Source organism: Carassius gibelio, chromosome A20 (assembly GCF_023724105.1).
Source record: "Carassius gibelio isolate Cgi1373 ecotype wild population from Czech Republic chromosome A20, carGib1.2-hapl.c, whole genome shotgun sequence".
In the NCBI taxonomy this organism is placed as follows: domain Eukaryota; kingdom Metazoa; phylum Chordata; class Actinopteri; order Cypriniformes; family Cyprinidae; genus Carassius; species Carassius gibelio.
Window position 1 is genome coordinate 22,952,671 of NC_068390.1, and position 19,300 is coordinate 22,971,970.

General features: G+C 38.9%; 1 protein-coding gene across 1 annotated transcript in view; it reads right to left on the bottom strand.

Annotated features, from left to right (window-relative positions):
• LOC127938995 (cAMP-dependent protein kinase inhibitor beta-like) overlaps positions 1-18,566 on the bottom strand; it is a 31,833-nt gene extending 13,267 nt beyond the window's left edge. The window contains exon 1 of the mRNA XM_052535963.1: positions 18,399-18,566. The gene's annotated coding sequence lies outside the window, so the exon portion shown is untranslated. The remainder of the gene's footprint in view (positions 1-18,398) is intronic.
• Positions 18,567-19,300: the final 734 nt, after the last annotated feature.

Here is a 19,300-nt window from a genome sequence, read left to right on the forward strand (position 1 = left end):
TAAAATGTAAGTTTCATTTTCACGACTGTATTTTGAGATTTCGTCCACGTTTCTGCTTCGCGGAAATCATAGCGATGTATGCGTCAAGAACCGGGTTGACCAGGTACTCGCTACCACCGCTACTTAAAGTAACCTGGTACCGTGACATTTTCATTTTTTTTGTACCGACTCGGAACTGATCATCTCCGAGCAACCCACAGCGGCATTTCATTTCTTAATCCATGTTTTGGACAAATTGGGTGAACCATTTGGCACATTAAACCATTGGCCATAGTTGCATTGGCTTTGAAGTAGGGCTGGGACAATGCGTCGAGGTCATCGATGACGTCGACGCAAAAAATACGTAGATGCATTATGTGCGCTGAATATACGCGATGGCTGGATCAACATTCTGTCCAACGTTACATAACCAATCCAGGGGTTTTTCTGCATTGATCTTTTTTTTTGGCGGCTGTCAAAGCCTTATTTGATCGGTGAGTGATGTCTGACAGGGCGTGTACGAGAGAGAGTCCCGGCACCATAGAAAAAGGGCGGAACGCCAAAGTTTCACGTGGAGCATTCGGAGATTTTTTTTTCTCCATGACGAGCTGCTGGCTCCCACTGTTAATTTTTTTTTTTTTTTTTTTTTGGGGGGGAAAAGCACTCTCTGTATTATCTTAAAGCCCTCAATTTTACATTGGTTACTGTACAATTTTACATTGGTTACAATTGCTCTAAACAAGTATTTTGGGTGACCTTTTTTATTGAATGCTAGACATCAAGTTTTTGTTATTTTCATCTGAAAGAAGAACTTTTTTTTCAGTAAGCTAGGCCCTATGTGTTCAGTAAGCTTGTTTCAATAAGCTATGTGTTTTCAAGGCTTCAAGGTTTTATTGGCTTCAACTCTATACAAGTGCAAAGTAATGCATTCTTAGTCAGTCTTTTATTTTGTAATTTTAAGAGTAATAAATATATATTGCAATGTTAAGGAATTCATGTTTTTTTAGATATGTAAATCAACATGTATAATTTGTTAGTAGTCAATTAATGGGGAGATAATCGAAATCGAATCGGTCTGAAAAATTAATCGTTAGATTAATCGATGCATCGGAAAAAATAATCGCTAGATAAAAAATTATCGTTTATCCCAGCCCTACTTTAAAGTGACATTGCACTCCACAAACCGATGGGTGCATGACATCAAAGTACCACGAGAGCGATTCAAAGGAGTCGTCTGCTCTCTAAACTCTTGACCATGTCACACACCGATCGGTCTGATGGTAATGATACGCTTCAAGTCCAACAAGCCTAATGATTCAATGAACCATTCATAAAGAACAATTTACTTCACTCCTAAATGAATCAGCCATTTGAACGAATCAAATGAATGAATAAATCACTTATACATTAAGACATTTACCACCACCTACTGGCAGTATTAGTTTATTATTAAGAGTACCATTTCAATAAAGAAAAAATTTCACATTTTCATAGTAATAATAATAAATTTAAGAAAACAAATTATTATGGTTATAGTTCACCCAACCAAAAATGACAATTCTGTCAAAATTCACTGACATGGTCAGAGTAATTTCTCCAAATTTGATGTGCGATTAATTAGATTAATCACCACATCATGTAATTAATTAAATTAAAAAATGTTAATCGTTTACCAGCCCTAATAAACATATATGTATGTGTATGTATATATATATATATATATATATGTATATGTATGTATATATATGTATATGTATGTATATATATATATATATATATATATATATATATATATATATATATATATATATATATATATATATGTATATGTATATATATATATACATATATATATATATATATATATATATATATATATATATATATATATATATAAACCATAGCAGCTTGCAAAAATGATTGTATTCAGCATGTACACAAATGTGAAAAAACATGTACAAAAATGAGGTAAATATATACAGGCATTACTTTTAATATCAGAACAAACAAGGTTAATCCAGTCTTAATCCATGAACAGCCCAGTAACAAGCTTTAAAATATATCCCTGACAGAAGGGCAGCATTTTATTTTTATTTTTTCATTTCATACTTTCCTTTCTGCACACTTACAGATAATTTTCTATCTTCAATATTTAACCAATGCACTGCAAAAAGCATGAATGAAACGTGACTGAAATAAAAAAGCAAAAATGTCAAGTTAAATTTCCTTGTGTTACAAGGCCTATTTTAAGCATGTAATTATATGGATAAGGTGGGCTGTTTGTAAAAACACAAACATGAAGAACTATACATAATGAGACAAAATGTGGTTATGATCTTTTACAGAAATAGCTTACTTATAAATAAAACATGTCATTCTAAATCATAATTACTTTCTCTCTTCTGTGGAACTTGAAAGGTGAATTTTGTGGATTGCTTGTGGATTATTCTGATGTTTTTATCAGTTGTTTGTACTCTCATTCTGACGGCACCCATTCAGCGCAGAGGATCCATTAGTGAGCAAATGAGTGTTACCCAATTTGGCCAAATCCGTTCCAATGAAGAAACAAACTTTTGATATAATGGATGGCCTCGGCTGAATATATTTTCAGCAAATTTTCATTTTTGGATGAACATTCTCCTTTAATTTGGTGTGAATGATCCTTTAATCAGTCAGACCCTTTATTCAAGCATGAGTAGATCATAGCATTTATCATAAATCAAGAGCACTCAATTCCTAGATAAGTATTGAACATCTTTCTTTGCCAAATGAAGCACAACTTTAATACTACAATTGCTCAGCAAAAGACAATTATGAATATAAATCAATAATTAAAATTAAACATACTATCACTTAAGCCAGCTACTGAATATAAGCAAAACACAGAAAAAAAGCACACAAACAAAAGTCTTTTATTTATTGGACCACATACCCAGGGCCCCTCTTGGCTTTTGTCCAGGCATACAGAATACGTGTGGGAAAATAAAGCTGGATTTTCCGAATAATCTCTGCTCTGAAGACCCAGGACAAGAGCTTCCCCTCAGCTTCTATATTTGGCCTTGCTGGTCTGCAACAAGACAACCCAACCTTGTAGAGCATGACTTGACAAGAAGCAAAAGTATCTCTCTGTGCCACTGTCGCAGTGACGGCAGTGGAAAATAAATAGCTTGTGTGTGATTGGTCGCACTTAGTTATGTAATGAAAGCATTGCTTTTGACGGCTCATGAGGACTGAACAAAACTCAGTAATGCTTGTTATGTCTCCCAGCACCTAACATCCAAAGGTCTTTTCTGTTTACACACTCCTTTATTCAGCCTGGCTAATGATGCTAATGGCACAGTATCTTCCAATCAATACGAGTGTGAACAATGTCGCAGATGACCTACAACAGCATGGTGTAGTGCGATAAGCCGGTGAGAAAGCAGATGTCTAATTTAAGGGTGCTGCATTGTGCTGTGTTTATTTTCATGCATTTCTCCTCTCTGGGATTTGGTAAGGTCAATATGCGGAAGGACAGCTGGCATTTTATCAAGCACAATGACCTGAGGCTGACACTATAACGTAAAGGTGTTGACTTGCTGGATTTGGGAGGACTGTTAACATTTGCATGAGGAACACAAATGCATCACTAATAAAGTCATAAAGTTGTAACAATCTTTGGGGAAATGTAATGCATTAAAAAAAACTTACAGTGGTATCTTGTGTTCTTCACAAGGAACATTTAGATTTATGTACTTGAACTTCATATACAATTTCCATCCAGTTGGAATACTTGGTTTTAACATAAACTGTTTTTATCTTTTTATAAATTTGTGATACTTTCATATTGTTGTTTGTTTTATACTTATATTGTATTTTTTTATTTATTTATTTGTGTGCATCACTTTGGTCAACTATGCCTTTAAATGTGTTATATAAATCAATAAAACATCTCGGTTACGTATGTAACCCTCATTCCCTGAAGGAGGGAATGGAGACGTCACATCGGTGACCGACGAATTGGAATCTCACTTAGAGAGACCAATCTACTTCTAGTATAAACTAAACGAGCCAATGCACACTGGCATGTGATTATTGCATCCAGCCCCAGCTGATCACAGCAGGAGTATAAGTAGGCAGCAGGTGCAGTGCATACCAGGTTTTCAAAATTATGAAATTAAATTAATCAAATAAATAAATAAACAAAATAAATAAATAAGTAAAACTTTCTAACCCCATTCTTTTAAAAAGCAGTCTATGTAATGTTTTGATAAAAGAAAAAAAGGGGTAACTGTGTCCATGGTTTCAGGTCAGATTACCTGATGAACCTTAGCCAATATAAACTTATTTTTGTGCCTCTCTTATCACAGGGCCCAGGATGGGGTTTGTGGTTGTCCTATTCCTGATGAAAGTCATGCAACATCCTACACACACTCCTGGACTTCACTAGAGCTGGAGGGAATGATGGTATGTGAAGTGTAGTGAACTGAAGTGAATTGAAGTGAAGTGACGTGTGACCGAGTATGGTGACCCATACTCGGAATTTGTGCTCTGCATTTAACCCATCAAAGTGCACACACACTGTGAACACACGCCCGGAGCAGTTGGCAGCCATATTGCTGCGGCACCCGGGAGCAGTTTGGGGTTCAGTGCCTTGCTAAAGGGTCAAGGTATATATATTTAATAAGACTTTTATTCGCCAATGATGACTGATCATAAGTGGTAGTAAAAACTTGTTTCTTTGATGAAAAAAATAAAATAATAATAATATATATTGTTTCTCCTAAATAATATATATATATATATATATATATATATATATATATATATATATATATATATATATATATATATATATATATATATATATATATATATATCCCGCCCTGCAGCTGATTCTAAGGCCGGTGACACACTGGATGCGTGGCGTGAGCGTGGCGTTTCTGCTGCGTGTCAGTTGCGTGATGGCTGCTTCGTGATGGTGTCTTTTTCCACAACCGTGCCTGACGCGGTGCTGACGCGCTGCTGCTACTGTAGGTAACATAGATGGAGACCGCCGACAGACCAGGATCTTGTCTTCATGACAACAATTTTTATACTTCATGTTGAGCATAAATATAAAGCCTACTGATAAAGGACACAGTCAAAAGTATTGACGGCAAAATAGACTATGTTTGACAGGTGAAATGTGCCAGTCTGCCACTGTCCTAAGGTTTTCAAAAGGCATCATGCGAGTGTGAACATCACTACAACTAGGAAAAAAATGATTGTAATTGAAACGCAGCTCCCGTCGGCATTTAAACAGACTTTACACTTTGGAAAATTATATATATATATATATATTTTAAATATGAGCAGCCCTCCAAGCTGGGATTGGTAATGCTGCCCTGTAATCATAGTTATTTATTTATATTTTTCATTATATTTTATTATATGATATTCGTTTGAGACTGAGAGTATTTTATTTAGTGGAGAACTTTGCAGCAGTATTTTATTTCTTATTCTTTTTTATTTTATATATATTTTATTAAAAAGTATTTAACCTGATAACTGTCACTCACGTTTTTGAAGACTTGAATGTGCATGATACATACTTACATTTTTATATTTCATGTCTGAAAACATTTTGTAACATGATTTTGATGTGCCATTTACATGGTAATGCAATGTCTGATTTTAAAATGGGTTTTGAAGGATGAATTTTGAGATTTTATGTTTTCAAGTGATATATAACTTCTGATGATTTCTAAAATGTGATAGAGAAAAAGGCAACGAGGAAGTCTTATTTTTAAACAAAGGTCAAAACTCATTTTGTAATGTAGATTTCTGAGGGTGCACTCTTGTCATAAAGTTATCTATTACTTTTCCTACATAATTTTTAACAAAAAATATTGGTATAATATATATTTGGGAGTCTTAGACCTTTCCAACGATATATAGTTTGTCAGGATTAGATTCAATTTGATTGTAATATAGTATAGTCAACGTAGGCGTCCCGTATACGGGACGGGGTGACATTTAACAGGTTAAAAGTATTTTTGCTTTCCGTTACACCCCTAATACATATATATTTATATTAAGGAGAAACAATGTTAATGATTGTCAGAAATGAAAATATACTAAAATAAACAACATACATTTAAATTGTAATAATAAAACACACCAGCAAAATTAACTATTTTTCTATATAATATTTTCATAAATGACTCATACCATCACAAAAGCTTGGTCATACCGCCCACCCTTAGTCTTCTTCTTACTGTATGATGATATGTGACCGCAACATAAATGGCTAGCTCCTTGAATTTTGAGGAGGTGTAGGTTGAGACCTCATAACTTCATGGGGGTATACATAATAACTCCAGCTGAACATACTGTAACTTCACTTGTCATTCCCATAGCTGTCATACAGCTGTGAAAATGCCAACACTGTGTGCAAATAACATTTTTAAAATCACATGATGTAATACTTGTTTGCTGACAGTGATGTCAAAATATTGTTTCTCAGGATATTCTAAATAAACCTGAAAGCACAAAAACTATTTCCTCTATTTGAATTGTTTTGTGTTAGGGTATCTTTTTGATTGATTCTAAGTGAACACCATGATCACACTGTTTTGACACTGCTCTGTTGTGCAGTTTCAGTAACAGATATGATAAAGCTTCTGACAGCAATGACAGGGGTGCAGATTGTGAGCCATTAAAGCTAGTCTTTCCCAGGTCAGAAGACATCAGCTCTGTTCCAAAATCTGAGAGCTGCCATGCTGTCTACTGCCAATAAGCGGCTACACTTTTTCAAGCAGTATCCTAACCAGCTGCTCCAATGCCGCCATATAGAATTTTGATACAGCAACATAATGTTACTGTATCTTTTTTTAACAGACTTTGTAGCGTAAGCATGCCTAAAATGTCTTAAAATGTTGTCTAGATAGGCAGTTCATTAGGTTTTAGAACAGAACTATTGTGAGGCTGCCTATGGACTGATATCTTCGATCTTTAGACATACAAGGGTATTGACCATAAAAAAATACATGATTCACACACTGTGAAATAGCTCAGGTTTTTGGAGCTGCTGGTTGTCATGACTAATTAAAATGTTAGATTTTACACTGAATATCTGAATATTTATAAAAAACCTGAGATTCACCAATTAACACCAATTAAATCATCATATACAACAGCAGGACATTTTAAAGGCCACATCTTTTTTAACAGAATTATAAGCGCATCTAAAAAAAGGTTGCTTATCTGGACACCTCTTTCTCCATGTATCCTAATATTTGGCCGGGGAGAAGCTTTAGTTAGGGTTAGGGTTAGGGTTAGGATGAATGATTAACCTTCTTCCACTATTATATGTATTTGATATTCCAAGGTATTTCAAAGAATACCATGGTCTAACCAGGGTTTATGTCCAAAAGTGCAGGGTGATGCCATGGTGATACTTACTGCTTCAGGAGATTTCATTAATTGTGTTTTTTTTTTATTATTATTACTGGAAAACATCTTGCAATACAAAGACACTTGGTTCTTTTTAATTATTTTTGGATCGATTCTTTCTGGAAGTTACTCCGACATATGGTAGATATATCACCAATCATATCACCGAAGCTGAGTTACAAAAATGTGCATGTATACAAATCTACAACAATCCAGTAAGAGTGATAAACAAAGAGACTTGAGTTATGTCATGGGCATAAAGAAAGAATGATTTATTCACTTAAAGGATTTGTTCTAATATCCCAGTTAATTCACTAACAAAACCCCACAACTAGCAATGCTGGAAACCAGCTGTACACTAGTCTGGCTGGTCAGCTAAACTAGCTAGGACTGGTTTAAGATTGCATTTTCAGCAGGGTTACTCAAAGCAAACTTTTTTACAGAAGAGGATTTAATGGCATTATTGCTCAAAGAAACTACCACCACACTACAACTATCAAACAGCTCCAGCTGTGTCAGATGGCATGGCTCTGAGCCTTCCCCCGTCACACATTTGTCTATCTGCCAGCCTATATTCCACCTCAGACCTTTGAAAATGATGTTTTGACTGCTGCACCTCTAAATCTCAAATGCATCCAAATTCCCATTCAGAATCTAAATCAAGACTGGTCACTCGTTTGAACATTCCAACACCTTCACCGACACATCTGTGAATGGTGAACAAAGCTAATTAGCGATGCATTACAGCAACGTCTCCGGCCATATCAATAGACATCAAAGCTGTTTACTGTGTCACATCACATGTACGGCCAAAAATAACATGAGCCAAATCACATCCAATCATACCCAGAGGATCAGACACAACCTTAGCAGCAGCAAATTGAAGATGAACTGTAGGTTAGCCAGACAACAAAGGTTTTAATCTTCACCTATTTATAGGAGATTCCAGCTGCTTGAGGGCAAAGCCCATTCGTGTGGGCTAGAAGAACAAAGCACAGATTAAATGTGATTCATCTTCTCACGTTTAAAAAACAGACCTTAGTTTCCTGTACAGTGCCTCCTCAGGGAATGATTTTCCCATTGGCTATCTGTCTCCCCAAACAAAGATTGTGCTCAATGACGCAATATTGATGTTCACCGGACGCTGCTGAAATACCAAAGAAAGGCAAAGTGGGATCAATCAGATCTGACATTATCCAAATCCATATTTGGACTGATAGTACAGAACCTCAAACATTTAACTATATTAAGCCATAACATTATTTCTAGGTATTTACAAGCTAGTTGCATCATCTGTAAAATTGTCTTAAATATTAGAAATGGCAATGAGTTTTCCAAATGTATTTCAATCAGGACTGCAGAGTTGATTGGTGTGATTAGTGGTTTTTGCCAAGACAATAATCTCTATTAGCATTCCTCATCGATTTCATTCTGCACTATTTGTGCTGTAAGCATGAATGACATCTCAAACTGCACTACTTACAGCTTCCACCAGGCAGACGATAAAACGGTCCAGAAATCAGGAGGGATCTAGGAACCAGAACATCAGATGGTGAGCTCTTTTTATTTAACTGAGACAGTTAGCAAAAACCTAAGCTAGCAAAGATCTATGAACCACTAGTTACACCCTACAAACACCACTCTATTTGTTGTTTGATTTCTTTTTGCAGAACAATTTGCACTCATTAGAAGGGTTTGCTATAATCTCTTTGAACAGGCTTCAACCAACCATTTTGCTGACTCCAACGTGTGCAAAGTTTTCTACTGTAATAAACCACAAGATAGCAAGAGCAATAAAGTACTAAACGGACTCTCTTTCTTTCAAAGATCATCTAAGCGAATCTGCATTGAAGTGATTTCACAAAAAAGCAGTCTTCAATAAAATTAAATCAATTAGGGTTATTTATCTAAGGCTTTATTTATCAAATCAATATATGCTACACTTAAATGCTCCTAAGCATAGTCCACATTAGCTTTTTAAAATGATTCTATCAGTCAGAGAGGTAGAGGGCTCTTTGCGGTTACTTGGCACAGATTTTAATGCTGCTACTCCTATACAGTACAAAAACACATTTGAAAGATTTATGACAGGATGTACAGAAAGTGACATGAAAGAAAAGGAAGGCAAACTAACACTGATCAATAGCAAAGCAGCCGTAAGGAACTGAACCCACAGAAGTTTAACTTTCAGTCTAGAGCCCTAAAAGTGTTCAATTTAGAGGGGAAATACTATAAGATATCCTCACGACTAAATACATGTATGCTTGTCTTGTCTATATACTCATTTAAGCTATGGATGCACAATTACTTAGTTGGGCTATGATGGCTTCTAAATCTTAAACTTTGAGAGTGACATACCAATTCCAGTAACCCAGACAGCAACATAGTGTAGTGTGAGCAACATACTGGGCCAAAGTATATATATATATATTGTCACGGGAGGAGCACAAGACAGACACAGTGGGCGTGGCGTCAGGCCTCGGAGAGGCTTTTATTAACAGAAATCATAAACCAAAAGGGAATAAAAGTGGGCAAAGGGAGAAAGTGTCCAAAATAACAGGGGATCTGGTGTCCTCTTCGTGCTGCGGGATTTGTGTAGGTCGGGCAGTGTTCATCAAGGAAGGGTCCAGGCAAGGGGCGGAGTCCGGCGGCCGCACGCGCTCCCCTCCTTGGTCCGGGGCGCGAGGGGCGGCGGCTTCTCCTAGCGGCCGCGTCTCTCTCGTTGGCCGCGGCGCTGGTAGGGGATGGACGGCCCGGCATCCTGGCCCGTCGGCCGTGTATACGGGTGCGGTTCCCATCCGGATCGCGGGTCCGGCAGCTCACGTCTTGGTGGCGCGGGAGTCCCTCAACGCACCCTTCCTGGACCCACGAGGACACCAGTGTGCATGCATGGGGAAGAGACCGGTCTCCTGAGGAGAGGCGCGTTGGGCTTTTAAACAGCGGCGGTAATGAGGCTCCACTTCCTTCAGGTGTGCCCCATCACACGCCGCCAGCCCTGACTCGTCCAGCGCCCCTCCTCTCACACACCCACTCCAGTCGGGAGCCTGGTGAAGGGCGGCGATTTAGGACGGGGTGCCGGTGATAATCAGGGAGGAGGCAGCTGACTCGTCACATTCCCCCTCCCAAGCGACATCCCCGTCATCAGGGCGCCGCCCACACGGGAGTGCTACCATCCTCAACCAGGCTCCAAACGGTCGGAGTGGGCGGGGCTTCCTCTCCGGGCGGTCCTCCCTCTCGCAGCGCACCAGAACAGGGACAGAGAAACCGGGTTTTAGTGACAGTCTCAACCAACCACAGGGTAAAATGACAATGGAAAAGTCACTTACCCCTTGTGTGGCTGGGAGGCTGTCCCCAGTTTTCCTCCGTCCCAGTCTGGGTTCTCACGAACGTTTGCAAGCGAGAGGGAGTGACGTCACCAGACGTTTCCCAACTGCGCTGTCTAGGCTCCGCCTTGCCCGCATTCTCCACCAGTGTCACGGGAGGAGCACAAGACAGACACAGTGGGCGTGGCGTCAGGCCTCGGAGAGGCTTTTATTAACAGAAATCATAAAACAAAGGGAATAAAGGTGGCCAAAGGGGGAAAGTGTCCAAAATAACAGGGAATCTGGTGTCCTCGTCGTGCTGCGGGATTTGTGTAGGTCGGGCAGTGTTCATCAAGGAAGGGTCCAGGCAAGGGGCGGAGTCCGGCGGCCGCACGCGCTCCCCTCCTTGGTCCGGGGCGCGAGGGGCGGCGGCTTCTCCTAGCGGCCGCGTCTCTCTCGTTGGCCGCGGCGCTGGTAGGGGATGGACGGCCCGGCATCCTGGCCCGTCGGCCGTGTATACGGGTGCGGTTCCCATCCGGATCGCGGGTCCGGCAGCTCACGTCTTGGTGGCGCGGGAGTCCCTCAACGCACCCTTCCTGGACCCACGAGGACACCAGTGTGCATGCACGGGGAAGAGACCGGTCTCCTGAGGAGAGGCGCGTTGGGCTTTTAAACAGCGGCGGTAATGAGGCTCCACTTCCTTCAGGTGTGCCCCATCACACGCCGCCAGCCCTGACTCGTCTAGCGCCCCTCCTCTCACACACCCACTCCAGTCGGGAGCCTGGTGAAGGGCGGCGATTTAGGACGGGGTGCCGGTGATAATCAGGGAGGAGGCAGCTGACTCGTCACATTCCCCCTCCCAAGCGACATCCCCGTCCCCAGGGTGCCACCCACACGGGAGTGCTACCATCCTCAACCAGACTCCAAACGGTCGGAGTGGGCGGGGATTCCTCTCCGGGCGGTCCTCCCTCTCGCAGCGCGCCAGAACAGGGACAGAGAAACCGGGTTTTAGTGACAGCCTCAACCAACCACAGGGTAAAATGACAATAACAGAAGTCACTTACCCCTTTTGTGGCTGGGAGGCTGTCCCCAGTTTTCCTCCGTCCCAGTCTGGGTTCTCACGAACGTTTGCAAGCGAGAGGGAGTGACGTCACCAGACGTTTCCCAACTGCGCTGTCTAGGCTCCGCCTTGCCCGCATTCTCCACCAGTGTCACGGGAGGAGCACAAGACAGACACAGTGGGCGTGGCGTCAGGCCTCGGAGAGGCTTTTATTAACAGAAATCATAAACCAAAAGGGAATAAAAGTGGGCAAAGGGGGAAAGTGTCCAAAATAACAGGGGATCTGGTGTCCTCGTCGTGCTGCGGGATTTGTGTAGGTCGGGCAGTGTTCATCAAGGAAGGGTCCAGGCAAGGGGCGAAGTCCGGCGGCCGCACGCGCTCCCCTCCTTGGTCCGGGGCGCGAGGGGCGGCGGCTTCTCCTAGCGGCCGCGTCTCTCTCGTTGGCCGCGGCGCTGGTAGGGGATGGACGGCCCGGCATCCTGGCCCGTCGGCCGTGTATACGGGTGCGGTTCCCATCCGGATCGCGGGTCCGGCAGCTCACGTCTTGGTGGCGCGGGAGTCCCTCAACGCACCCTTCCTGGACCCACGAGGACACCAGTGTGCATGCACGGGGAAGAGACCGGTCTCCTGAGGAGAGGCGCGTTGGGCTTTTAAACAGCGGCGGTAATGAGGCTCCACTTCCTTCAGGTGTGCCCCATCACACGCCGCCAGCCCTGACTCGTCTAGCGCCCCTCCTCTCACACACCCACTCCAGTCGGGAGCCTGGTGAAGGGCGGCGATTTAGGACGGGGTGCCGGTGATAATCAGGGAGGAGGCAGCTGACTCGTCACAATATATATATATATATATATATATATATATATATATATATATATATATATATATATATATATATATATATATATATAAACATTTTATTTAGACCACACAGTGTGTGTGTGTCTACAGTTTATACTGTAAAAAATATTACCAGTATTAATGTAATGTTATCACATTGTTTGTTTGTTTAGTATTTATCGAATACAGTTATTGGACTGCATTTATGACACCTATAAAATTGAAAAGTCTGCATAGAATCTTTTGGGATAATTATTTTAAAAGTATTATTCACATTTTTCATAATAAAACATTTGGTGACGAAATTGCATTTCTTTTTTCTTTTCCTTTTCTTCAAAAATGATATCACTTAGGCCTACTATTAGAATTATTAATGGCATACTCCATTATATTCCTTTCACTATTTTTTTTCTTTTGTTATCAGTAACAAAATGGCAATTCTCATCAACAGAAACCATTGCGGTGTCTTAAGCAACAGCAAATCACTCCCAGAATTTGAAAAGGGCATCACAAAACTCTCAGTATGTTGCACTTGGCCAAACATGAAATGTCAAATGCAAGACAGGCCTTTTAAAACAGCATTGATTGTATTTTACAAGTAACACTTCTCCGTACACCTACAGTCTAGGCTTTTGACACACATAGTGTGCCAAGAATGAAGACACTCTGTTTTCATAAATAATTCACATCTGCGAGGTTCCAGTGTAAGATCGATAAGAGCTCCTTGTGAATGCGACCCCTTATACTACCGTCACTGACAATATATCCAGTGCAAACAGACACAGGCTTTATTTGACAGAAAGTGAGAGTTTTAAAGCTTCACAACATGCAACAATCTGTTTTATTTACTTGAGATATGGTTAGTACAGCTCAGAGCAGACAATACAATAAGTTGCTTTCTTGGTGCAAGACATCTGACAGTTAGCAAGGAAGATCTAACTGAAAGCCAGGATACCTTGGTCCCTAGATTGGCTACGGTGTATTTTTAGATCCAATATGATGATGTGCTCAAATCCGGTGATTTATGATAAGAGATAACAGTGAGACCTCTGGCCCTTTATAACCCTCCAGTGCCAGACTTTACACAAGCCCTGCTACAGCGTATTGTAGAGCCTAGGATTAGGCCTTATCGTTAGAACACAGTGTGGTCTTTAACACCTTACTGAAGGAGGAACGCCACATGATGCACCCCATATGGTGAGAGGCATAAAAGCCCACATGTCGTTAGCAATGTGCGCCTCTGCAAACTACCGCTGATTCATCATTGTCACCTCCACAAAACACCTATTCAGAGTAACAATAACGGGAACTTTACAAAAATCTTCATATGTAATATGTAGATTCTTCATTTGACCGACATCAACAAATATTATGATTTTAATGCTAGAAGACTACAAAAATGGATAATTGGTTAACTGTAAGTTGCCTTACTAAATACAGGGAAATACTGTAATGTAAACGTAAAGAAACATTTAATGTAATTTTTCTGTAAAATACATTAAATTTACAGTTTTTGGAAGCTTATAATTGAATCACCTTATAATTTTCAATGAAAAAACATGACCGCAGTATGGTTAAAACAGAAATAGACTTTATTTATTATTTTATTTATTTTGGTGCCACGACTTAAAGGGGGGGGGAATGCTATTTCATGCATACTGAGTTTTTTACACTGTTAAAGAGTTGGATTCCCATGCTAAACATGGACAAAGTTTCAAAAATTAAGTTGTACGTTAGAAGGAGTATTTTTGTTCCAAAAAAACCTCTTCCGGTTTGTCACAAGTTTCGTAAAGTTTTTTTCGAGTATGGCTCTGTGTGACGTTAGATGGAGCGGAATTTCCTTATATGGGTCCTAAGTGCGCGCACGCGCTCCCGTATAGCAGAGCACTGAGAGGCTGAGCACAGCCTGATCAGAGCGAGAGCGTCGCGAAAAGTCACAAAAGAAGTGTGTTTTTGGTTGCCAGGGCAAGACAACCCTGCACAGATTACCAAAATAGAAACAGCATTGGACCAGTGGATGGAGTTTATTTTTACAGAGCATCAACGGAGTTGTGCAAGTGTTTTTGTTTGTTCCCTGCATTTCGGATTGCACATCGTTTATTTCTTAAGGATAATGCAATCCCAACGAAAAAGGGTCACGATCGTGTGTTGGAACCGCATGCGGTGAGTAAAACTGCTTCAAATATCTCTGTGTTGTTAACTTAGCTATCGGCGCGTAAGCACATCAAGTAAACAACATGCGATGTTGTCATCAAACTGCACTTTCCACATGTACAGCTTAAAAAAAAAAAAAAAAAAAAAGACGACATAAAGTGGAACTTAGTCATTTTCCAAAACCGCTAAGCAAATATATACAGTTTCAGTACATACCACATAGAGAAGCCTTTGCTGATGCTGCTCTTGTTAAATTTCAGCCTCTGGATCTGTGTCACCGCTTCCACATGCTCTCAACTCAAAAGCCTACTGGCGCTCGTGATTCTTTAGCTCCGCCCACACGTCACGCCTCTAGGCGCTCGTGTTTTTCCGGGAAAAATCGGTACAGACTATCTTTCTCTTATAAATATAATAAAAATAAAGACTTTTTGGAGTTATGAAGGATGCAGTACTACTCTATAGATACTCAAGATTAACAGGATATTGAGTGAAAACGAGCATTTCACCCCCCCTTTAAATCACTCAATGACTTTAAATTAAATTAAATTAAATTAAATTAAATTAAATTAAATTAAATTAAATTAAATTAAATTAAATTAAAGTTTGACCACAAAACAGAAGTTAATATTACATATGTCTATTATAAATGCCAGGAAGCTGTCCAGTAGCTCTACTGCACGTTGCATTGGACAAAAAAAAAAAGAAGTTATCATTAAGTAACTCTCTGTTTGTGCTCCCTGCTGTGATGCTTTCAGTTGTTCATTAATGTGAGAATATTAATGGAATTTGTGGACCAACTGGTGAAATGAATGGAGAGTTGAGCTCTCTTGGGATCTCGCCAGTAAAACACAAGAACAGAAGCTGTCATGCCTTTCACTAGAGCCTTGATGATACTCTGAAGAAGGCTGAAACAGAATAAATATCAGCTGTTAAAAGAGAATAGAGAGATAGAGAGAGAGAGAGAGATAGAGAGAGAGAGAGAGAGAGAGAGAGAGAGAGGGAGAGAGAGGGAGGGAGGGAGGCTGTGCTTCTTCAAGGCCAAATTTTGATCTGTTGCATTTTGTCAACTTAATTTGGTTTAATTTTTTCAAATGCCTGCTTTAAAAGACTTGGAGGACTTAGGGTTACAAATAAGACTAAAAGACTAAAAGGACTTGGGGTTACAAATAAGCACCTGAACCTCCCAGTGCTTTGTACGTAGTAATATGGTTTGATTTACTCATTACATTAATTTGTTTAAAATGTGTCGCTTCAAAATGTATTGACAATAATTTTCCTCAAACTGCTGAGGCAAATTTGAAATAACATCTTGTTTTTGCCTCAAGATAAGAAATAAAATAAAAAAATTAAAAAATTCTCACTTCCAGCCATTGGTCAATTAAGTCCTTTCCCCAAACTCACTCCATTGGTCGAGATATTTTTAGTGTGGCTGGATAGGTGGAATCAACCAAAGAATGGCTTATAAAGCTTTTAATTATTCCAGTTAAATATGCAGAAACATCTATAATATTATTCTAATGTTTATAAAATGACAAAAAAATTGAATGAAAAAATATGGAGTTGCATTTTACAGCTATTAGATGATGGCTCAGTTTCATCACTTGTGATCTTGAAATTCTAAGCATTTGATGAGAAACAGAGAACAACATAACTGTCACGATCCTTTGGTATAATTCAACTATTATGATTTTATAACAGCAGTGTTTTGTTAAAACTAACTTTGCATGTTAAAATAGCCTAAAGAAATAAAACAAGTCTGGGCATCAAATTTGCTTTTTTTGTCTAACTGCCAGTCTTGTGACATATGTGTGAAAGCAGACCAGAAAGTGTGACCGTGCAGCACCGCCAAACTATCCTGTCTAGTCCCATGAGAACAATTAACTTTATGAACAGACAGAGACCGCTGCAAAGTTTCTGTTATCATTAACAAGGCCAATTAAAAATAGATTCTCCATGGGCAGCATCCAGCATGATGATCTACTGTACAACACACACACACACACACACACACCATTTTATGCCACTGAGATTGATAGATTTAGTAGGGCGGCTACTATATTGCTACAATTTATCATGAGATTTGATGTAGGCCTATGCTCTATATAGAAACGTCTATCTGCATTTAGAAATCTAGAAAAACCAAATCATCCAGGTTATTATTATATCAGTAAGTGTGCTGATAAAATAAATAATAATAATCAAAACCAGATCCTGCCCTTTATCTGCAAATCTGATGGTCATTGAGCTGTTCTAGGAAAGATGGGACATATCAATGTGTAATTTCATGTGTGATTTAACCCTGCTGGAGGCCCATCCATTATCACAGCGTAACAACATGACAATCTAATACCAACATCACCAATGTAATACACAAAAATAGATGCATCCATAACAACGGACAAAAGAAGCTTATACCAGACTGTAAATGCAGGACTCGTTACAATAGAAAGGACACCGTGCCCGTTTGAGTAAATGCCTCTAGATGAGAAGATAATGAAACCGCTGTGTCTCCTAGGCAACTTAAACCACCTTTAACTTAGTAAGTTGGAATTAAAAGATCTCACAAATGTCACATTATCTGTTCTGCTTATACTCTCCATGGCAAAATGTTTTACAAATGAAGGGGAAAAAAGAAATAATTTTTTTTTCTGATTTTAAGAAAACTAACATTAAAATATATATATTATTTTAAGTGTAGTTTACTTGTGTTTTGAAATGATGACTTTGAAAAGGAAGGTATACTGCTCAGCCCAGACACTGTAGCTTTACATTGGCTTTTTTTTTTCATATGCATTAACTTACAACCATGAAGCATCATTACATCAGAAATGAATCATACATACAAATTTATAATTATCTCTGCTGGAAAATCCAGTTTAAGCTGTTTTGGAACAATTTGCTGGTCTAAGCTGATCATTAGCTGGTTGACCAATCATGTTCTAAAAAACCAATATGAATGACTTTACATAGTATGGCCAACTGGCAGCTGGTTTGTTGGTGCATGCGCTAATATGGTGCATGGACCACCTAATGACTATCTTAGACAAGTTAGAAATCAGCTATCATAGAGAACAATGTCATGTCATTTACATCCAATCCAAGGTCAGTGTGATTTCAGACGCATATACACCAGAAATAACAATGAAGTCAAATAAAAATACAAAAAGTCTACAGTTCAGCATTATCTTTTATCTAAATCTAATAGAAAAGAATGCAACAGCATCTTATAATTTAAACCATCCAAATGCAAAATGCATTCATTTGCAATACTTCAATAAATACAATAATTATCTTAGTTAATTCCTTCATGTGTCAAACGCGTAGGGAATATTGCATGATCACAATGCATATGAACTGGCAGTTGACACTGGAAAAGGAACAATAGAATTTTCATTACGACAACAGGGACTGAGTATGAACTATCATTCATACTCGTTCAAAACACGTGGTTCATTCGTTTACTTATTGTTTTGTCATTTAAGCGGCATGTAAACGAACGTAAAGCTGTAATGCATCAGTGAGCATCTGGATAGAGCAGCGCACATAAAGAAGTTCAAAGCGCGCAGTGATGCTCTGTACATACGCGTCTGCCACATCTCTAGCCCTCTCTGTATTTCTTCTGCCAGTCCTACAGCAGAGCTTTTACTCACTCCGAACATGAAGCAACTCCTCGAAGCAAAGCTATCCGGGAGGACACTCCGAATCAGTACCAACAGAGGCTATACGCGAGGGGAACTCCGCGTATCGAGACCATCTTCGTCGTGATTCTCCTTCACTCTGCCACTGAGTGTCCAGCGTGAGCGAGCACAACTACACCGCGCGCCGCTTACATCACACGAGAGCGCGCACAGCCAAACGCTACCCGTCATAGTTACACTTTAAACATAGAAAAGTGTGCTGATTTACAGTTGCACTTTAGACACAGAAAGTATGTTTATCTATTTCCTGTGTGTGTGTGTGTGTGTGTGTGTACAACACTATATTATCATACACATAACAATAACTTATAAAATATGTTAATTCAATATATATTAAATACATATTATTATTATATTTTATTAAAATTAAATAATACAATTGTAATTAAATTATATTATATTATGTGTGAACGGGATTAATTATATACTATATTAAAACATAACATAACATTGAATATATAATTGTTAAATTAATAAATTATTGCCTCTTGTATATTATATTATATTATATTATATTATATTATATTATATTATATTATATTATATTATATTATATTATATTATATTATATTATATGTGAACGGGAAAAATTACATAACATTTTAAAACATAAAAATATTTTAATACCATTATTGTATGTGCACAAGTAGCCTCTAATATATTATATCATAAATGTCTCTAAGTTATATTCATGTATATTAACGTCTCTAATTTAATACAATGTAATGGGAATAATATCCTTTATATATGTCCTTTGAATATATATAAGTTAGAGACATTAATAATAGGCTAATATCATATCATAGAAGCTTAATATATATACAATTTGTTCAAATAATAATCTGTTTCTTACA